This window comes from Caretta caretta, chromosome 5 (assembly GCF_965140235.1).
Source record: "Caretta caretta isolate rCarCar2 chromosome 5, rCarCar1.hap1, whole genome shotgun sequence".
NCBI lineage: Eukaryota > Metazoa > Chordata > Testudines > Cheloniidae > Caretta > Caretta caretta.
Genome location: NC_134210.1, coordinates 23,386,919 through 23,410,102, shown reverse-complemented (window position 1 = coordinate 23,410,102; position 23,184 = coordinate 23,386,919). Strand labels below are relative to the sequence as shown.

General features: G+C 42.4%; 1 protein-coding gene across 5 annotated transcripts in view; it reads left to right on the top strand.

Moving 5' to 3' along the window:
* Positions 1–23,184, top strand: part of PDZD2 (PDZ domain containing 2) — a 320,331-nt gene that overhangs the window by 22,935 nt on the left and 274,212 nt on the right. Inside the window, exon 2 of one of the 5 annotated variants that reach the window (XM_075128405.1) lies at positions 19,693–19,915. The exons of the other annotated variants lie outside the window; for them this stretch is intronic. The gene's annotated coding sequence lies outside the window, so the exon portion shown is untranslated. The remainder of the gene's footprint in view (positions 1–19,692; positions 19,916–23,184) is intronic. 5 annotated transcript variants of the gene reach the window in all.

Genomic DNA, 23,184 nt, shown 5'->3' with positions numbered 1-23,184 from the left:
GTTTGTGAAATATCCCAGAGTGACAGTTCTGGAGACTGAACTTCCCGATATTCCCACAGAATGTGTACAACACTGCAAGCTTCCAGCACTGGATGGCTCTGTCAGTGTGACTCAAACCTGACCTTGGTCCAAGTGAAAGATTAGATCCAAGCTGTCTTACACCAGAACTGGCTAAGGGAGTAGGAACTGCTGCAGTGTTCTAAAAGTGCATCTGAGCCTGGGTGCCAAGAGAAATAAGATTGTAGCAGCAGTCTCAGGCAAATGCTTGATGATTGGGTTATGGCCATGTTATTAACTCTTCTGTTGTGTCTTATTATTTGCTAAGGGCTGACAATGTACTGGCTGCTATTACAATATAAAAAAATATGGAGACAGTCCCTTATATTGAGTGAGTTACAGCAGAAAAGGTATACGCAGAATAGATAAGGATGCATCAGAGAGCCAGACTCCACGGGGACAACGTGGATTAGGATTTAATTGTTGCTGGCTCTTTTCTCATGAGGATCATAGAAGTACGTCTTTATGAGGGACTTGAATGTAAAGAAGGTGGCAGCTTGATGACTCCTAATGGGATGTGGATTGTAGAGAACAAGGAGTATTTTGGCTGTGCTGCCTGTACAAATGGCAAAGGCAGCTCATTATGATCCTGATTTAGCAAGATTCTTAAACAAGTGTGCTTAACTTGAACCACATGAGTAGTGTCATGGAAGTCAATGAAACTACTCATGAGCTTAAAGTTAGGCATGTGCTCAAATAGCTTGCTGAGCTAGGGCCTAGTAATCAGTGGAAGAACTTGCATTAGTCCAGTAGACTTGGATCAGGCCCTACATCTGTTTAGCCCTTAGGGTTACTGTATTGATATCAGCTTATCACAGTACTGCATTCTAGGAATAGAAAAAGTATTGGGACTTATCACAGTAAGGTTAAAATCACAATAAATGCTTCCTTTATAATATAATCAATGTAGCAGCTCTCTTAGATCCCTACTATAGTGCCCCACAATTATCTTCTGCTTCTTTATGTCACTGTTAGATCACTCATCTGCATTAAACACTTCTTGGTTTTGTTAAGAAAAATCTGTGTTTTCTCTCTGCATGTCAAGAGTGCCTTCTGGAGCTGACTGCAATTTCCAGTTAGCATAAGGAAACGTGTTGGTGAGTGCAGAATTAATTAGTTTCAGACCTGCAGTTCTCTCACTGCCAACAATTTACTTGAGACAATAGTTTGTGCGTCAATTTTACGTACCCGGTGACAGCTATGCAGAAACATTGCTCCTCAAGAGAAAGTGACCTTTGAATCAGTAGGTGGGCAATCCTGGCCTTGCAGGGAAGATCTGGAAATTTAGTAATCTATTAGTAAAAAATCCACCACAACAAAGCAAATCCTCAAAATTTAAACTCACTTCATCAGCTCTAACATGTTGCATACTTCAGACTACTGAATTGCCAGTAATTCACTTTAAAGAATTGCAAATAAAAACACAAGCACGTCTAAAGTTTCAAAAGAAATACAGGATCAAACTTCTGAACAAACTGCTGTCGTCATAAGTTACCTAGACTCTGCTGTAGATCAAGCACTATTATGCATTTTTGTGGTCTGGATTAAAGGTTTAACCTTTGTACACACTCTCAAATAATGTCTTTGTGTGTGTTTTATGCATTAGGAAACAAACAAGAATTTCTGAATTGGTTATATAAATAAGATCTAGTAGGCTGATTCCCTCATGTAGAATGAAGCCTTCAAATCTAAAACAATAATAGTCTAGTGCAGTGGGTCTCAACCTGTTCTGTGTTGAGACTTCTCTCTCATCCAACTGGGAGCCCCATCTGAGCAACATGGGAAGGGCAGGGTAGTCATGACCCCCCCCCAGATGGCTGTTTGCAGTCCCATCCTAGGGATCATGGTCTGCAAGATGAGAGCCCGTGATCTAACAGGAGATATGTATTAGCACTGAAAAGAAAAACTTGTCTGGGCTATTATTAGTGGAGCTGGAACCCTTCTCCATGTCAATCAAGCGTATGACAGCCAGTTGTAGCATTTTAGCAACTTCTGCCCCAGAACACTTCTCCTAAGCACGTCTCCTCATTTCACAGTTCACAGTGTAACATGTCAGCACGTGAGTGGCAGCGGCAGAGGTTTTATTGACAGTTCGGATTCTGGGTAACACTTGCAAAAGCACTCAAGTGGCTTAGAAGCCCATTTTCAAAAGCACCTAAGGCTATGTCTGCACTATACCACTGTAGTGCAGACACTTGCTGTAGTGATGGAAGGGGTTTTCCATTGTTGTAGTAAATCCACCCTTTGAAAGACAGTAGCTAGGTGAATGGAAGAATTCTTCCGTTGACCTAGTGGATCTATACCAGGACTTAGGTTGGCTTAATTACATCTCTCAGGGGTATGAATTTTTCATGCCCCTTAGCGATGTAGCTAGGTCAATCTAAGTTTTAGGTGTAGACCAGGCCTAAGTCCTGTTAACTTTCAATTGTCCTATTGTCTTATGCTCCTAAAGGACTCACTCTTGAATGTTTTACCCACTCTATCTTTGACTGCCCTGAAACTCCTTTGGAAGAGCTTCTCCAGTATAAAGCTCAGTTTTCAGACGCTCTCAATGTAGGAAAGCTGTGGGCATATCTACACTGTGTCCCACAGTTCAGACTATGGGAGTGTGAATAGCAATGCGCACCAGCTCCCCTGAGTGGACACTGTGAGTGCAAACCAAAAGGTTCCTATTTCGCATTAATTATATCGTCTTTGAAGAGGACTATATTAATGCAAAGCAGGAACCTTTTAGTTCATGTCTGCAGTGTCCACACAGAGGAGTTACAGCACAGCACTTTGGAACACGCTGCTATTCACACCTCCTATAATCTGAACTGCAGGGCAGTGTAGACAAGACCTGTCTGGCTTGAGATGGGAATTCCAGGTGCTTCTCTCTTATTGTCAGTTTTCTGCCTTCACTAGAAGAGAACAAGGATGGCTGACTCTGGTGAATAAAGAAGAGAATTCCTTTTTATTCCTTTTTATACCACAAGCTAAGTTGCCAAAGCACGTCAATAGATAAAACTGTAAAAACTAGACTGAGCAAATGACTTGTAACAATTTATTTGAATTTTGCCTGTTTCTGTTGACAAATGGTCTGAACATCTCAAAACTTTCTCACATGTATTTTTTTATTCTCTAAATATCCGTGAATAATTTTTGATCTATAAATTGTTCCTGAGCAGTTTATTACAAGTCTCTGATACTCAAACTGTTTTGGTTGAACATTAAGTCACAGGGCATGTTTCTGATCCTTGACTGGATGAACGTAACACTGGGAATCAGGTGGGAATACACCCAATTACAAATCTGAAATTTGCTTTTCGGAAACATTCTGTAACATTTGCTGTTTGTGTGAGTATCATTAAATGCTCTTGCTAGACTATTTGGATAAAATCAACCCAGAAAGAGTGTTAAACTCAGTCAGTGAATTCATTTTAAAATCTGAGTGAATATTAATGAAAACTCTTTAATATATTTGCTCAACTCTCGTATAAATGTGCAAGTGCAATTGATATTTATAGATGAACTCCATATATTCTGTGTATGTGTCTGGGTGTATAAATTGTTACATATTATGTTAAAAAACACCCCTAATAAAATATCTCACTGTCAAACTAAGTACCAAATGATCATTGTGTTTGCCATTCTTTTTGTTAAAATGAATTATTGATGGGTTTTTTTGCATGTCCAGCAAGAGATTCAAAAGTTTTGTTCGGATAAACAATCTCGTATTTCTTATGTGGGTATAACTGTCTCCATTGCCCATTACAGCAGAATTTAGATGCTGTACACATAATTACTATGCTCAGTTTCTTTCTATACGGAGTATTCTCTCCACCCAACCCTTGTTCCACTGATTTCTGAAGTGGATATTTTCTTTGGATGCCTGACTTTGAGAAGGGCGGTGAGGCCAGAAATCAGGACCAGGGTGTGACTTGCTTAATGGGTGGCCCCCACAGACCACCTGGTAGAATCCCATGCCTTTCAAGTTTGTCTAAGGTGTGTCACTGATGATTTCTGAGGAATTTCCTCCATTCCCAGTGACTTGACTTCATTAGGTATTTTTGCCTGTGCAAGGATCACAGGGTCAAATGCATAAAATATAATGGGGGGAGGGGGATTATTTTACAGAGACAACTTTCTATTACAATGTGCCGTCTGCTAGCATTCACCCGTTCAAGTGCCAGTAAAATGTTAGTCCCCCAAGAGTTCCTACATGTTGACTGCACTGGGTTACATGGCACCTGTTGGAAATATCCGGGGGTGAGGGGAAGTCCTTTGGCGGTTGTCAGGAGGCTTCACAATTTCTGAAACATCTTGACTTTCCCAATATAAACCTTAAACATACATTATTGGCATAACAATGTTTCCAAAAGACTTTTCATCTGCATAACCTACCAACACGAACCTGTGTCAAACAGCACCTATGCCTCACTGTTATATTTAAAGGTGGCGTATTTTAAATCCAAATAACAATCCAAGTAAGAGAGAGGAATTATAGCTTCCTTCTTTGGATTGCCCACTCCTTGTGTAAGTGTGAGATTTTCAAAACAATCTAAGTGAGTTAAGTGCACAAGTCCCATTGACTTTCAGTGAGACTCGAGTTCCTAACTCACTTAGGCTGTTCTGAGAATCCCCCTCCTTAAATTGGACCCAGGACTGCCTTTAATTTTTGTCTTCTACAGTGCTGAGCATATTGAGGCTTAACGCTGGAGAGAAGCAGGCACATAAAATACATAGTGCTGGAGTGTATGCTGCTCTGTACTCTTACATGCACAAATATTAACACATCAAGTATTGTTTTTTAAAAGGAAAAACAAACTTAAACCATTGATGGTGTAACCAAAAAATCCTTAGTAAAGCAGTCCATTGAGCCCACACTTTAAAAAAAAAAATCTCTTTCCACTTTACTTCTTTGTAAGCACGGGGTTGTTGTACTGATTAGTGTTAAACAGAATAACACGATTGCTGGCAAACTCTTGTTATCCAGCAGAAGTCTCTCATGTAGCTTTAGTATCCTTGAGAGAGAGATTTGCTACACTGAGAGAGAGAGTCTCTGACAACTGTACAGTGAGCGCACGGGTTCACTTTGGGATGTTAATGTTCAGCTGCAGTTCTGTACTCACTGAAATACCTTTGTTTATCAAGGTGATTTTATTTATTTTTGATTGCTGAGAACAAGTTTACAGAACACAGGAAGGAACTGCAAGGGGCTAGTGAAAGAGATGTTGCTGAATGGCAGATGGTGGCATCTATATTCTTTTCCATCCACCCTAAATTGCAGTAATTAAAGGGCAAAAATCTTTTCTCCCCTCCATCTTATCATGCTGGGGGAAAAGAGTACACTAGAATCATAGAATCAAGGAATATCAGGGTTGGAAGAGACCTCAGGAGGTCATCTAGTCCAACCCCCTGCTCAAAGCAGGACCAATCCCCAATTAAATCATCCCAGCCAGGGCTTTGTCAAACCTGACCTTAAAAACTTCTAAGGAAGGAGATTCTACCACCTCCCTAGGTAACGCATTCCAGTGTTTCACCACCCTCCTAGTGAAAAAGTTTTTCCTAATATCCAACCTAAACCTCCCCCACTGCAACTTGAGACCATTACTCCTTGTCCTGTCCTCTTCTACCACTGAGAATAGTCTAGAACCATCCTCTTTGGAACCACCTTTCAGGTAGTTGAAAGCAGCTATCAAATCCCCCCCTCATTCTTCTCTTCTGTAGACTAAACAATCCCAGTTCCCTCAGCCTCTCCTCATAAGTCATGTGTTCCAGACCCCTAATCATTTTTGTTGCCCTTCGCTGGACTCTCTCCAATTTATCCACATCCTTCTTGTAGTGTGGGGCCCAAAACTGGACACAGTACTCCAGATGAGGCCTCACCAATGCCGAATAGAGGGGAACGATCACGTCCCTCGATCTGCTGGCAGTGCCCCTACTTATACATCCCAAAATGCCATTGGCCTTCTTGGCAACAAGGGCACACTGTTGACTCATATCCAGCTTCTCATCCACTGTCACCCCTAGGTCCTTTTCCGCAGAACTGCTGCCTAGCCATTCGGTCCCTAGTCTGTAGCGGTGCATTGGGTTCTTCCGTCCTAAGTGCAGGACCCTGCACTTCTCCTTGTTGAACCTCATCAGATTTCTTTTGGCCCAATCCTCCAATTTGTCTAGGTCCCTCTGTATCCTATCCCTGCCCTCTAGCGTATCTACCACTCCTCCTAGTTTAGTATCATCCACAAATTTGCTGAGAGTGCAATCCACACCATCCTCCAGATCATTTATGAAGATATTGAACAAAACCGGCCCCAAGACCGACCCTTGGGGCACTCCACTTGATACTGGCTGCCAACTAGACATGGAGCCATTGATCACTACCCATTGAGCCCGACAATCTAGTCAACTTTCTACCCACCTTATAGTGCATTCATCCAGCCCATATTTCTTTAACTTGCTGACAATAATACTGTGGGAGATCGTGTCAAAAGCTTTGCTAAAGTCAAGAAACAATACATCCACTGCTTTCCCTTCATCCACAGAACCAGTAATCTCATCATAGAAGGCAATTAGATTAGTCAGGCATGACTTTCCCTTGGTGAATCCATGCTGACTGTTCCTGATCACTTTCCTCTCGTGTAAGTGCTTCAGGATTGATTCCTTGAGGACCTGCTCCATGATTTTTCCGGGGACTGAGGTGAGGCTGACTGGCCTGTAGTTCCCAGGATCCTCCTTCTTCCCTTTTTTAAAGATTGGCACTACATTAGCCTTTTTCCAGTCATCCAGGACTTCCCCCGTTCGCCACGAGTTTTCAAAGATAATGGCCAATGGCTCTGCAATCACAGCCGCCAATTCCTTTAGCACTCTCGGATGCAACGCGTCCAGCCCCATGGACTTGTGCATGTCCAGCTTTTCTAAATAGTCCCTAACCACCTCTTTCTCCACAGAGGGCTGGCCACCTACTCCCCATGCTGTGATGCCCAGCGCAGCAGTCTGGGAGCTGACCTTGTTCGTGAAGACAGAGGCAAAAAAAGCATACTACTGAGCAGCAAGGTCCCCAGAAGGAGCAGGGGACAGCTGGAGAAAGTACACTTTTCCCATGGGTGGAAGCCCTTCTGTATAAACATGACAGGCATCTATGGTTTATTTTTCTGGGAGTATGGAAAGAGGGAGCGGCCATTCTAGTCTCCAGTTTCAACAATTAACTGGAAAATATCTGCATGGACATTAATAATGCTGCAAGGAACAGCCACTTGCCCACAGTAATGGCTACCAGAGGGGAAGAGGGTCCTGGGCACCTGCAATTGGAGAGTCAGTGGGCAGTACAGCCAGACTGATCCCTACAAGGAATGAATCAATGAAAAAGTTCATGAATTAAAAAGCCAAAACCAGAAGACCACCTGCACTCCATCCTGCTGTACACAAGCCTTAGCCTCCCATGAATGTTTTTCAGGTAGAATGTCCTTAGTTTTAAAAATAATCCCAGTTGGGGCCTGAATGGTATGGAGGTGGCATTCTCTCTCCACACCCTTTCCTTCTGACTTCAGGAGGCCTTCAGGAAGGGAATCTAATGTACACCTCCCACCATTCCTCAGAGTTGTAGAGCACCTCTTCTTCAGTAAAGGCACCAACCCCCGTGGTGAGGGTCGGCAGCCTGGCCTGACCCCTCTATAGGCTTCAAAGATTCACAGCTTCCCTATGAAACCAAAACAGTTTGTGTTTCTCTACCCTCAAATCAGTTTTAAGAGACTCTTCAGAGCCTATGATGGGACTCCTGAAAATGGGCTTCCTGTTGCCACCCACTTATGAGACTTGTCAGGGAGACCACCTACACCTCACAACCTACAGATTCTTGGCGGGGATGGATGATCCTATTTAGGCTCATTGGGATCTGCTGTGTGTCTTAGGGCTTCCACTGGGTAGGGGTGATTTGTGAGGGACCTGTCTAGCCTATCAAGGCCTGTGAAGAGCCTTGTAGGGTTTGTGGTAGGGTGTTGGGATTGTAGGAGCCAAGGAGACTTAAGATTTGTGGGGTATGTTGACCTCTGAAGTATGCAGGAGGGGTTGAATGCACCTGTTCTGCTCTCACTCGGCGGCCCTTTTTCTCTCTCCTTTATTACAAACTACGTTTTTCTTTTTCTTTCTTTTCTCTTTCTTTTCTCTCTACTCTTTCTTATTCTTTTTCCCCCCTTTTTTCGTCTTCTCTCTTCTTTTCTTTTGAAATGCTTAGATCTTGCTGGAGCAAATTATCCCTCACAGTGTTACTAATCAATACATATGAATGGCTCAAGTCTTGATAGGAACCAGTTAGAACTTGTTCGTGGGCACTAGAGCAGGACCTTGTGAATTTTAGCTTGCTTAGCCCTGCTGGAGGTTCCTGTACAAAGCTGTACTTCCCAGTCTTGGCACAGGGAGGGGTGCATAAACTTCACCCTCAATGAGACTCTAGTACCTTGCAAAGCACAGCCACGTGAAAAGTGATGGATGTTTCAAGGCTGCTTGTAAAGGTCATTTAGTTTTTTAGCCAATAACACTGTCCATCCATCCTCTCGCTTCTCGCTTATCTTCTGAAAAATTTCAGCAGGGCTGCACTTAGCAGCAAAGGCTTTTCCCTGCTCTCCAGGCCCTTATCTAGTTTCCATGTTTCCTGAAGAAAGTAGAGCACTCATGAAAATGAGTACCAGTAGCACTAGTTGAGTTAGAAATTGTGTGGGTAAGCGCTCTGCAAGTTTTCCCACCCTGAGTATTTTTGTCTTGGCTCTTGAGCACAGAGCTTGCTAATGGGGGTTGAGCTGTGCCAGAATGTCTGGTGGTTTTGTGATGTGTATGGACAGGAACTGCAATAGACCACCAACCTCATTTTCTCTTGAGATCTCTCCAGGATTTAAGCCCAGCGATGAAGGCAAGTGCAATAACCCTTCCCAACACACATGGTATTCATCCTTTACATGTATTTATAGAAAAGCCTTTTTCCTGCTGACTTCATTTAAGATTTTGGAAGGAGGACAAGAGAGATAAATAAAAGGCTGTGGAAGATAACTAATGTTATTTTCTCCCCACACTCTGAGTAGGTGTCCCTCTTCTGTTTTCAAGCAACTCTGCCCAGCACAGATGGATCCGTCATTTGCATCTGAGCTCTTTTGTATTTTAGGCATTGATCCTAGAAACACATACGTAAAGTTTTGCACATAAATAAGTATTTGCAGCACTGGGGTCTCATATTGTAAAATTGTTGGGGCGGGATAGTGTGTTTGTGTGTACAGCACTATGCATAATGATAATGTTCAAAAAGATCATTATTCCAGCAACGGTAAAGTGCTACTTCGTTTAGCATTAGGTGCTTGAATAACTCCAGCAAAGCACAGTTCATGTGAACAAAGGTTTATAATAGCCTTCTAGACATGGAGTATATTATAATCATCTTTCATACTGTTCTTACTAACAATCTGTTGGTTTGTCTGTGGATTTTTACTTCACTGGAGGCTGGGAATAGATTTTGTACGTTTTTGTGTGTGTGTTAACTTTTTGTATTTGTACCTACTTACTTCCATAGACTCCCAAAGACCATTTAATAGCCGATTAAACAAGTTCAAACAATATTTTATTGTATATACACTAAATTATATTTACAGAACATGAAGGGCGTAACAGTCAATATTAAGGAACACCACAAAAAAAAAAGCACTTGTTCTGAAAAAAATAAGAACAGGGAACTACAGTAAATATGCAAGCTGCATGTCTTTGATCTGCCTTCTGTAATATAAACGCAGAGCAGTGTGTACATTTTAAAAAAAAACAACTCCCTGTCATAAATATAAAGGGAAGGGCAAACACCTTTAAAATCCCTCCTGGCTAGGGGAAAAACCCTTTCACCTGTAAAGGGTTAAGAAGCTAGGATAACCTCACTGGCACCTGACCAAAATGACCAATGAGGAGACAAGACACTTTCAAAAGCTAGGGGGAGGGAGAAACGAAGTCTCTCTCTCTGTCTGTGTGATGCTTTTTCCGGGGACAGAACAGGAATGGAGTCTTAGAACTTAGTAAGTAATCTAGCTAGATATGCATTAGATTCTGATTCCTTTAACTGGCTGAGAAAATAAGCTGTGCTGAATGGAATGTAGATTCCTGTTTTTGTGCCTTTTTGTAACTTAAGGTTTTGCCTAGAGGGATTCTCTATGTTTTGAATCTGATTACCCTGTAAGGTATTTACCATCCTGATTTTACAGAGGTGATTCTTTTTACTTCTATTAAAATTCTTCTTTTAAGAATCTGATTGCTTTTTCATTGTTCTTAAGATCCAAGGGTTTGGGTCTGTGTTCACCTATGCAAATTGGTGAGGATTTTTATCAAGCCTTCCCCAGGAAAGGGGGTGTAAGGGTTGGGAGGATTTTCGGGGGAAAGACGTTTGGTGGTGGCAGCAATAAAGTCCAAGGGCAAAAGGTAAAATAGTTTGTACCTTGGGGAAGTTTTAACCTAAGCTGGCAAAAGTAAGCTTAGGAGGTTTTCATTCAGGTCCCCACATCTGTACCCTAGAGTTCGGAGTGGAGAAGGAATCTTGACACTCTCTCTACTAACCCAATTCACTGCCTTGTGTGCACAATTCTTCCCCTAGATAGAGGATGAGAGAGAATGAACCAGAGGGGACAGATGTTACTTATGTTGTTTACTTCGCTACTGGAATAAGCTTAAACACTCCAGTGATGAAGGCAGTATAAGAACCTATATAGAACAGATTAGATAGACAAAGCCAGGAAGTTCAAAGGTGAAAGGAAATGAACGGTTGAGGCCCAAAATTTGACCTACCGTACTGCTATCCTTTCCCACTTCTTGTAATCTATTGATAAAGTCAGTCCTACTGTTGTTCCCTGATCTTATTCTTTTCAGAACAAATGCTTTCTTTTTTATTCCCTGCCCCTCCCCCCCCCCCCCAAAAAAATCCTTAAGCAACAAAATGCGATCAGCTCTACTCTAGCCCTCACAGTAACAAAAGTGCTGCCCTCCCTCCAGGGCAGAATGCTCTTGTTGAGAAAGCAGATCTTGGTTCAGATTTATAGGGAATTATTTTAATGTTCTAAAGAGTTTCAAAGGCTGACGCTCAGGTATTTACGTGAAAAATATGAAATACACAGAAAAGGGCAAGATAAGGACAAAAATGGTGCCTTAACTTCACATTGTGGCTACTTCTTGGAAATTCTCCAACACCAAAGGTATAATGGAATCTGGCCCAGCACTCTTCTTCCAGTCCAGGACCACCCTAGTGTGCTGTAAGGAGGAGGGTGGCGCTCCCCTGGGAGTTACAAATGAGAGCTCAGAATCCTGAGAGGCAGGAGTCCGGAACTCAGCGTCCAGAGTGGGAGCTCGAAATGAGAGCAGAGCAGGGATGAGCACTTCGGGGAGGGGATGGCCCTGAAGGAGGGAGCAGCTGGAGCAGTGCTGAAGGCAGTCAGGGTCACCTACAAACTTCCCCAGGCCAGAGACGCTGAAGGCTGAGAGCAACAGAGGGAGATGCCTGTTGGCTCTGAGCTGGAGGGCTGAAGCAGGAAGGCCAGAGAAAGCTGAGGAATGATGGAGGGGTGAGACTGCTGATGTCTCCAGGCAAGAACTTGAATCATACAGGGGAAGGAGGCAGGGCAGAGAAACACCCATCTTGAGGGGCTGAAGTGAGGTATGAGGAGAGATGCCAGAGCCATACCTAGCCACTGGGGTGTGGTGAGAGAGTCCGGAGCCATGTTTGGTATTGGACTGTTGGGATGAATGTATTGTTTGGACTGTGCTGGGGGGATTCTGGCTTATGGCAGTGGGATTTTTGGTAATAAACTAACCCTTCAAAAAGGGTTATTTATATAATTCTTAAGCTGTACTGAGTTTATTTGAGGAAATGAGGGAAACTGAGGTGAGGGGCTGCTTGCAGGGCCACTCTGAGGCCACCAGGGAGCATCTGGAAGGCAGCCATATGTTCACAAAGGGGCACATTTTTATGAACAGAATTGATTGATTGCTTACTAATGTCATTTTGTTTTTTACATGATCTTGTATATGAGTTTATACCATTTTCCTTTCCCAGGCAATAAATCTTTGATTCTGTTTTAGTGATTTTGTAGCCTAATAGTTCTTCTGACTTGAAAATTGACAAAAACTGATATTTTAACAAAAAATGATTTTTCATGAATTTTTTCCCTTGTAATTTTCTTAAAAGCTGTCATCTATAATTCTCTAATGATGCAAATGTCTAAATTGGGTGATGTATTTATTTCTATGTAAATAATTTGAAAACATCGGTGTATTATTAGCATTGCATTTTTAAATACAATTTTTGTCAGTCCCTAAACTAAAACTTCTTTGAGAGCTCGTCCCTATGTGTATTCCACTGTCAGTTTGCATGCGCTCCATTTATATGCACTCCGCATGCCTGGAGTTAGAGAATTCTTGCAAGCAGGGTCTGTCGGTTCGTGCATGCGCCCTTGCCCTCCTTGTGTTTTCAACTGAGGGCCTAAAGGGTGGAGTGGACCAACCGCTTCTCCAGTTTCTTCTTACTGACACATGGCCTGGGTCAGAACCTCCAGTCTCTGGAACTGCTTCTTTGTTATTTTTCTTCAGTCTGTAAATATTTTAAAGATCGCCTTTTCAATGCATTTTATACATAGGTCTTATTACTTTTAGTAAGTTTTTTTTTTTTAAAATAGGTTTCAGAATAACAGCCGTGTTAGTCTGTATTCGCAGAAAGAAAAAGAGTACTTGTGGCACCTTAGAGACTAACCAGTTTATTTGAGCATAAGCTTTCGTGAGCTACAGCTCACTTCATCGGATGCATACTGTGGAAAGTGTAGAAGATCTTTTTATACACACAAAGCATGAAAAAATACCTCCCCCCACCCCACTCTCCTGCTGGTAATAGCTTATCTAAAGTGATCACTCTCCTTACAATGTGTATGATAATCAAGTTGGGCCAAGGAGACCTTGATTAGTCTCTAAGGTGCCACAAGTACTCTTTTTCTTTTTTTAAAATAGTTTTTATGTTTTCTAGTTAGATTCCCTACCTCTGGGAGCTCCTTCCCTGTCCCGCCCTATTATGAGTAATGGACTATGCCCAGTACTCCAAGCCACAAAAACTGTAGGTCCTGCCCCTGTTCCTTCTTGGTTAGTGATGGCTATCAGCATCACAGCTTGGTGCAATATCTTCCACTCTTTCCTAGCTATACCCGTAAGGTGCAGGAACTCTGGCTTAGAAAGCAACCTATGGAGAAGTCTGTGAGGCTGCAGTCAGACCCAAGCTGAGACCCACCATATGGCAACCTGAATCAACGCTGATTGCCTCCCAGCACGAGGCCCAACTCTGGTGCAAGGAAGTCCATTCCCACAAACTCCCTCTTGCAGTCTTGTAGGGAAAGAAGAGAACACGCTCCCAAGCATAAGAGCAAATGTCCATCTAAGTCTGCTACAAAGGCGACTGATACAGCTCTGCCTACATTGGGGCTGAACAAGCAGATTTGCTCATAGGACTTAGGATGTACTAAGTCCTAGGGCCAGGACTCAAAAGCTCATAAAACCAGGGCTCGATCAGTACCAGATCTCAGACCAGTGATATCACCACTCTCACCATCCAAGCCAAACTGTTGGGATCTGTCAGTTTCAGCATGACCAGAAAGTCAACCACAGATGGTACTGTTGCTGTCTCATGCACCGTCAACACAGAGCCTCCCTCCACTGACTCAGTTTATCTCGTCAGTGGGACCTTCTCTCACTAGCGAGATTTTGATTCATAAGAACAGCCATACTGGGTCAGACTAGTGGTCCATCCAAGACCAGTATCCTGTCTTCTGACAGTGGCCAATGCAAAGTGCTTCAGAAGGAATGAACAGAACAGAGTAATTATCAAGTGATTCATGTTCTATTGTCCAGTCCCAGCGTCTGGCAATCAGAGGCTTAGGGACATCCAAAGCCTGAGGTTGCATCCCTGATCATCTTAGCTAATGGCCGTTGGTGGACCTATCGTCCATGAACTTATCTAATTATTTTCTGAACCTAGTTATAGTTTTGGGCTTCAACTTCCCCTGGCAATGAGTTCCACAGGTTGACTGCACACTGTCTAAAGAAGTACTTCCTTTTGTTTGTTTTAAACCTGCTGCCTATTAATTTCATTGGGTGACTCCTGGTCCCTGTTATGTGAAGGGGTAAATAACAGTTCCTTATTCACTTTCTCCCAGGGTGGATTTGATTTAAATCATGATTTAAATCATGAGTCAGGAAGACTCAATTTAATCATGGATTAATACATAAAAGTGCATTCTTGTTGGTTGTTATCTTAATACATATTCTTCACAACTCAGAGATAGATGTAGGTTTCATTTTTAGAAGTGATTTATACATTTTTATACTATACATTTTTAAGTGATTTATTTTGAAAGATTAGTTTTACAGCTATATCAGAAAAGGAATGATTGGTTATTTCATTTACCAAATGTAATTGAAACAGATACTTATTACGTCATTGGGAGGTGAACTATCTCCAATTAAAGAAGTTAATCATTAATATTTGGAGGATTTTCTTGCCATGCTGTATTAGGAGGAGAACATCACCAGACAGACATTTTAAATTGTTTTATTTAACTAAAACAACAACATTATGTATTCTGGATTTTTTTCTTCAACAGCAAACATATAATATTTTAACAAAACAAGCATATGAATTTTTGAATTTAAAAAACTTGAATGTTTAACTAAAATCAGGTTTGTTTTTGTTAAAATTGTATTTAACTAAAATAGTTAAATGAAGTATTAAAAAACAAAACAAAAATTAAATCGACCAGGTCAGCAAGGTCAACATGAGAAACTTAAAATATTGGCTTCTGCAGCTAACTCAGTCTTCTTCACCTTCATTTTCCTGTTTGTTCATAATCTGAAAAAGAAAAACAAGCTTTCCTGCTTTTTCAGGTCCCAAACGATTTCTCAATTTGGAATGAATTAGTCCAAGGGAAGAAAATATTCTTTCTACACAAGCAGAAGAAGCTACTGCTGTTAAAAGTGAAATTATCACTTCTACAGTCTCTGAATCCAAGTGCTTAAGTGACTTCCTCCAGTTCACTGGTGTGACTTTCTTTAAAACATCATCAGCAAACATATATTTCTTGAATGGTTCACCCTTAGCCCTGAAGTTTATTAAAGTTGGCATTATGGAGGGATGATTGCTGGATGTCTATGTCATAGGCAGCTCCTCTTCTTCAGCAGTCAAGGTTTGACCCTGGTACCGAGTATTGAGAATATTTGCAAGAAAACGAGCTGGAGATCATGCTTGTCCCGTTCGTTTTTTTAATGCTTGTAATTCAACTCGGTCATTGCATATTTCTCTTTTTAAGATCTCACTGAGTTCCTTCCAAATGTCAACAGCATCAGCAATGAAACAGCTATTTCCCTGCGTTTTGTTCAAGGCTACAGAAATAGGCTTCAGGGTACTCGGCATGTGTTCAACATTTCTCTTAAGCCCAATGTTGAGAACCTTGGCTGGGGCAGTGCCATCTGTTTTTTTCACAATTTTGTTCACAAACAGTTATCCGATTCGGCCAGTTCTTGATCTAGTGCTCAAAACAGTCCACTACTGAGTTCTGTTGCGCGTCTTGTGGGAGAGTTAGCTTGGTTCCTCCCACATTTTTCAGAGCAGCTGCTGCAAAGTGGCTGTTATGGAAGTATTTTGCAATTTCAACATTAGTCTTTATTTCTGGAACACTGAAGTCTTTGGCTAGGAGGTGCACCAAATGAGCACTGCAACCATATGTTGTTAGCTTGGGACTCTCTTCTAAATAATTTCTTCTCAACTTGGATACATTTTCAGCATTGTCTGTGACCAAGCTGTGTATGAGACATTTGAATTTTTTCCCAACAGTTTGTTATAGCTTTTACTGCTACTTCTTGTAAGTATTCTGCTGTGTATGCATTTCTTGATGTATCAGTTGTTTCTGTAAGGAAGACATTTCCCTTCTTCTGTTGTCACACAAGCACATACAACAGGATCATTGTGAACATTGCTCCACCCATCAAGACTTAGGTTAACAATTTTACCCTCCAGACCAGGGATGGGCAAACTTTTTCACATCTGGCTGGGGAAATTGTATGCATAGCCATGAATGTAGGTCTGGGGCAGAGGGCTGGGGTGCAGGAGGGAGTGCAGGGTGTGGGAGGGGGCTCAGGGAATGGGTTGGGGTGCAGGAAGGGTGCGGGTTCAGGAGGGGGCTCAGGGCAGGAGGTTGGGGTGCAGATGGGTGAAAATAACTTAAAGGATTTACCAGTACGCCGGAGTCCCAAGCAGGGGGTGGGGCCTCAACTGGAATGGGCGTGGCCTTAACAGGAAGGGGCAGGCCTTTAAATCCCTGGGTCCTTTAAATCAAGATTTAAAGGGCCTGGGTTCGATTTAAAGGGCCTGGGGCTCTGGCTGTGGTAGAGGCGGCCGGGAGCGCAAGGCCCTTTAAATCACCGGCCTGGGGAAGCTGGTCCGGTATGGCGCACTGGTTCTTGCCGGTACACTGTACTGGCTTATTTTCACATCTGAGAGCAGGAGGGGTACGGGGTGTAGCAGGGAGCTCAGGGCCGGGGGTTGGGGTGCAGGAGGGCTGCGTGGTGCAGCAGGGGGCTCAGGGCAGGGGATTGGAGGCAGGGTGAAGGAGAGGTTTGGGGGTGCGAGCTCCGGCCGAGTACCGCTTCCCTGGAGCGGCTCCAGGGTGCCAGCGGAGCATACAGGGGCCAGGGCAGGCCCCATGCCTTCCTGCCTGTCCTGGCCCCGTGCCACGGCTGGCAGCATGTCCCTGTGGCCCCTGGGGGGAGAGGCAGAGGGCTCCGTGTGCTGCCCTTGCGTGCGGGTACCTCCCCCGAAGCTCCCTTTGGTCAGTTTCCCTTCCGGCCTGCGGGCCGTAGTTTGCCCACCCCTGCTCTAGACCTTTTGCACCTTTTGCATACTACTCAATTTCTCTTTCATACACTTTTTCCAGCAATTTGCCTGCGACATCTGCTCTGTTGGGTGGACTGTATCCTGGTCTTAATGATGGAACAATGTTAATGAAGTGTGGGTTCTCAATCATACGGAAAGGAGAGTTTGTTGCATAAACAAACCGGGCAATTTTTTCATCAATTACCTCTTTTTATAAACTGCTGGTTCTTATCAGAAACTTATCTATGGTTGTTTCTGGATGATGGAGATTTTTTTTCCCTTTTTGCTACAGGTGATATACTGTGGCTATGTGATGTACCTGATGTGACTGAAACACTATCATTGGCAGATAACGCTGAAACTATCGAAAATGATAGTGATCTTGCAGGTGGATAGTCTTCAGAAGCCTGTGTGTTGAGGATGGATTCTCCTACACAAAATAAGTCAGTGCAGTTATTTAATTATTATTACCATACTGCTCATTTAGTATTACTCATTGCATTCACTGGCACTCAGTACTGCTCTAAAGGTGAAATTGCAAAAGGAAGATCTGCCTATTTCAGCTATTTTTTTTTTATCACAACTGGATCTAAAATGATAGCACCATACAGTAACAACTATACTTTTTGCTCAAACATGAGAATTCAAGAATAGTCCAGAAAGAAGACAGGCAGTTCTTAAGAAAGAAGTGCGAAATAAAAAAGTTTACCAACCTGAAGATTCTGCATGTTCAGACATGTTTCTTTCATCATCTTCAATGCAGCTTCCTCCTTTGAGAATGAACACTTCTCATGATGTTGTTTCATTCGGGCGACCAGGCCTTGCATTTCTTTGTTGCACTGTTTGCATTTTGCACGTATGCCTGTCTTACCCACAGGTAGAGGAACTTCATTAAAATATTCCCAAACTGGGTCTCTTTTACAGCCTGCTGCCACTATAGGTTTTCCCTTCTAGTGAGAGAATAGTACGGTAGATCTCAAACCAATGAAGGCTCCACTCAGAAAGACCTCAAGACTTCTGGAATATGCTGCTCAAACAGTTTCACTTTTGTTTCTACTGCCTGTCCCTCCCTTCTCACATTTATCTCCAGACTTCTTCTCCTTGTCCAGATCTATTCTGCCCACAACAGTCTTCTATTCATTGACCTTTCTGAAACTTTGCACTTTTAGAGAGAGGTAAGGGATTGACTCTGTGTACACAAATTTGCAGAGGGACAATAGGCTTGAGGTCTGTTATTTCTCACCTCTATATATTATTTATTTATTTAAAACATATTTTTCCTGTTAACAAGCATGTTGTCTCTGGAGACACAAATCCAGCTAAGCATCTCTGATGGTATCTTCTAGACTGAGCACTGAGTCCTATTAGTTAGCTAGAAAGATTAACCTAAATAATCTATACTGAAGCCCGTGGAACCCCAGAAGATTGGGTCCCTAATCCATGAACTATTGGAACTCATTTACAAAACTTTTCTTAAACCTTACATGACTATATGGTCTCATACTATAGAATTAGAATTTATAATCCCTATTCCATGATGAGATATCTTTGAGCTATAATGTATCTTAATTAAAACTATCTTTAGATAGGTTTTTTCCTCAAAAAGCATTTTATTAAAAAAATCTGATTTCTTTGATTTAAAAAAAAATCATTAATTTTTATCCACCCTGCTTTCTCCACACCATTCATGATTTTATAGGCCTCTATCCTATTTCCCCTCGATCATCTCTTTTTCAAATTGAACTGTCAGTCTTTTTGATCTTGCCTCATATGGAAGGTCTTCCATGCCCTTAATCATTTTTGTTGCCTGTCTCTGTACCTTTTCCACTTCTAATATATCTTTTTTTGAGATGGGGTGACAAAAACTGCATGCAGTATTCAAGATGTGGGTGCACCATGAATTTATATAGTGACATTATGATATTTACTGTCTTTTTATCTATCCCTTTCTTCATGGTTCCTAACATTTTGTTTGACTGCAGCTGCACATTGAGTGCATGTTTTCAGAGAACTATCCAGTGATTCCAAGATCTCTTGCTTGAGTGGTAACAGCTAATTTAGACCCCATCATTTTGTATGTATAGTTTGATGATGTTTTCCGATGTGCATTGCTTAGCATTTGTCAACACTGAATTTCATCTGCCATTTTGTTGCTCAGTCGCCCAGTTTTGTGAGATCCCTTTGTAACGCTTCATAGTCTGCCTTGGACTTAACTATCTTGAATAATTTTGTATCATCTGCAAACTTTGCCATCTCACTGTTTAACCCTTTTTCCAGATCATTTATGACTGCACCAAACTCTCCAGTCGTACAGGCTGCCAGGGAGAGATCTAGATGACTATGTCCAAAATCTACTCCTCCTGACAAGTCTAAACGTCTAGACTTGTTGGCTTCAGGTGACATTGTTTCAGGAAATACTTCTATGTGACATTTGCAGGGCAGCTATGTGGAGTTCCAGCCACATGTTCACGAGACACTATGCTCTAGTACAGGACTTCTCCGCTGTTGCATCCTTTGGGACAGCGGTCCTCCAAGAGGCTCTCCCATCTGTATCCTTGCGCTTTTCTCCTACTTGAGTCCTGCCTGTCAGTCTATCTTGAATATGCAGTGGAATACACATAGGGACCAGCACTCGAAGAAGAACAGAAAGTTACTTACCTCATGGTAACTGGAGATTCTTCGAGATGTGTGATCCCTATCTGTATTCCACTACCCGCCCTCCTTCCCCTGTGTTTCAGGTCATAATTGGATTCATGGTAGAGAAGGAAGTGGAGAGGAGGTTGGTCTGCTCCGTCGTCATGCCTTTGGTTGGAAACATAAGTTGGGCAAGGGCGCATGAGTGGGCCAAAAGGATACTGTTTGCAAGAATTCTCCAACACCAGGTTCATGGAGCACTGACATCGACCCCAGTAGAATATAGATAAGAATCTCACATCTTGAAGAACTCCCAGTTACTATAAGGTAAGTAACTTTCTTTTTTTTTCTTCCTAGATGTTCTTTAATGGAATGAGGTAAAATCAAATTTTACATTTCATACACTGAAAGAAGCCAAATTGATCATTAGTATAATTCCATTAAGGCAAAGTTACGCAGTCGACGGAATAATTTATGGGAAGAGTTTGGCCCCAAACCATTTACAAAGTAACTAGCAAATTAGGTACTACTCATACAGTGACCGCACTGGGAACTAATGTACTGCAGCCATCTTGATATCAATAATCGATTGTACACAGCCTTGGACAGTAGAATCTCCTTCACTGATGGAAGGAATATTAGCCAGAACTTTGGGGTTATTTTCCTGCTCTTTTTAGAAGAGTCACACATTCTATCCTGGATACTCAACCAAAACTTTGGACCTAGATCAGTGCAGCAACCACACTGGTAGTATCACTTTGCAGTGCCAGAAGAGCGTGCAAGTTGTGGTATGGAACTTCAACACACAGCCTTCTGCTCTGGAGGTCAGAGTGTACCTACATTGTACCTACAACGTACCTACATTGCCTTATGGATTAATTCATGAAATATGGTTCCCTGGATTACACAATGATATGTATGCAGAATGGATCATTGTAGCTACGTAGAACAAGTGTTTTGAACTGGAAAGTGAAATAAGAACACTGGTAATAGAATTAGATTTTTTTTTCTTTCCCCGGTATAATGGTATAATTACTGGATCCCTCCCAGTCTAACAACAGTGTTCTTCTAGAGCTGTCAAAGGAACTATCAGGTACGGTGTACTAAACACAGCATGGCAGCTTTCCACAGCAGAGTGAAAAAGCAAATCCAATAAACAAGGAAATAACCATTAAGATGAACTCCTTGTTTCATTCTGTGTGTCTGCTCACTGCTTGATGTGACAGAATGGGTGGTTTTCACTAATAATTGGCCAGGGTCCATGTTCTGTAAATCTGAAATGTTTATTAAGCCTGATTTGATTACTAGTTGCATATTTCAGTCTTAAAGGGAACACACTTTAGTTTCCAGAGATGGATTTTCATGCAGTTGTTTGGAATTTTTGTCTTTTCATGTGGGAGTGGGTAACTGAAAAAAATCTAAAGACTTTAAGACATAATTCTCTGAGAACCATTACATTATAACAGAGCATCACATTCTAGTTAGTTTAATCCAGAGGTGCTTAGCACCCTTTGGCTCTCATTAATCTCATCGGGATCGTGCCTTCTACTGCTTGGATTCTAAGAAAATTGTGATTAATGAGTGAACTAGCTCACTAAGTGCTGCATAGTGTAAATTATTCTTGAAGTAATTTATTTAAAAAACCAAAAGGCTTAATCATTTATCTGCATAAAGGGCTTTGCAAAAAGCACCATGTTGGAACATACAAGTACAAAACCACAAAACTGGAGATGATCCAGTTAGGGTGCCAGCATATGCTCACCAAAGCATGTAGACTATTGCTCCTGTGCACAGTAAGCCATACAAAATGGCAGCTCACCATTTTTATTTAGGCAAGTTTTCATCCCATCAATTTCCACCATAAAAGCATTTGGAAATTCACCGGTGTAAAAGGATTAACTGGGGATAATAAATTTTTGTGACTTCTGCTGATAAGAGCAGAGCTGATCAACTGTCTGCTGCCTTGCATCTGAAGGCGGTAACTGACAGCTTCCAGTAGATGTGTCTGCCTTTTTAGGACCCTAGGACAGCTTCTGCAAGCAGATAAAATTAAATTAAGCCTGACAAACCACCTTCATGTTGAAGGGAGGAGATATTCTCCATATGTCTATTCCAGGGTTTGAATATGGGATTTTGGAGATAGACTAATGCAATAGTCTGTTGAACTATTTTCTTCATGAAGAGTGTTTATTAAACTTACAATGAACTTCTTAAAAGTTCTGTGCATGTAGCTGCTCAGTTATTTGAGGGGACATGGACACTATAGAGATACAGAGGCATAGCAACGTTGCAACCTACACCTTTGAAAGCATTTTTTCTGTCAGAGTAGGAACACCGCCTCCCCCAGAGACTGTAGCTATGTCAATAGAGACCACCTTCCGTTGACATTGCGGCTGTACTGGGGTTAGGTGAGCATAGCTATGTCGTACCGATGTAGCTATGTTGACCTAATTTTGAAGTGTAGACCTGGCCTGAGTTTTCAGTAAAGAGAAGTAGGTATTGTATTGCATGCTTCCATATGAAGAAGCATAATTATTTATGCTATGTCCCATAATGGTGGAGGTAAGGTTACCTGATGACAGAGGAAGCAAATTTAATTGATAAATGGAATACCATATTTAATTTCAATACATAGGTTGCTGCTGGCGCATTGATACCACTGCAGACTATGCTGACCGATACTGTTTACTTGTCGTCCGTCCCTCACCCTGTTTACTTGTCGTCTGTCCCTGTTTACTTGTCGTCCACCCTCACCCTGTTTGTCTCAACCTGTTGTCTACTGTCTTATACTTAGATTGTAAGCTCTCTGAGGCAGAGGCCATCTTTTTGTTTTGTGTTTGTACAGCGCTTAGCGTGACAGGGTCCTGGGGCATGACTGGGTTTCCTTTGCACTGCGGTAGTATAAATAATATTCTTAATCCATATACATAGGTGGACTGGCAGAAATGTTCCAGGCTTGCAAGAGAAGAAATGAGAACGTATCTTTGGCTCATGCACTCCTTCAAGAAATCAACTTGTAACTTTTTCTTCTTTGCAGAAGGCCTGTTTTGGCTGGATGACTTCTTAAGTAATTGGCCAAGCTTGTGAAGGCCTTGCACTCAACCTGATGGCATTTCTGTGTTTGACTGGGGGAGATTGGAGGACCCTGGTAAGGGGGGAAGGGAGAATGGAGGGACATCAGGGGAAATGGAATGGTGGCATACATGGAGCCCCTTTGGGGTGTGTGTGTGTGTATATATGTGTGTGTGTGAGAGAGAGAGAGTATGCAAGACCCTGGAATGGGGAGAAAGGGTGTTGGGGGGTCAGAACCCTTGGTAGAAGGTAGACTGGGGGAAGGAGAGAATAGGGGGCACACAGAGCCCCTGCCTTGGGGGTGGGAAGGAGGAATAGAGAGCATGAGGGGAAGTGGGAATTGGGTCGCACCCAGAGCTAATGGCCTGGGGGGAGAATGGGAGACCCTACCATGGGGGGAGGAGGGACCATTGGGCAAACAAAACCCCTGCTGCGGGGAGACTAGGGGAGTTGCAGGGAGGGTGGCACACAGGGAGCTGGTGGGGAGAATGGAGGGATACAGGAGCCCCCCTGGAGCATGCAAT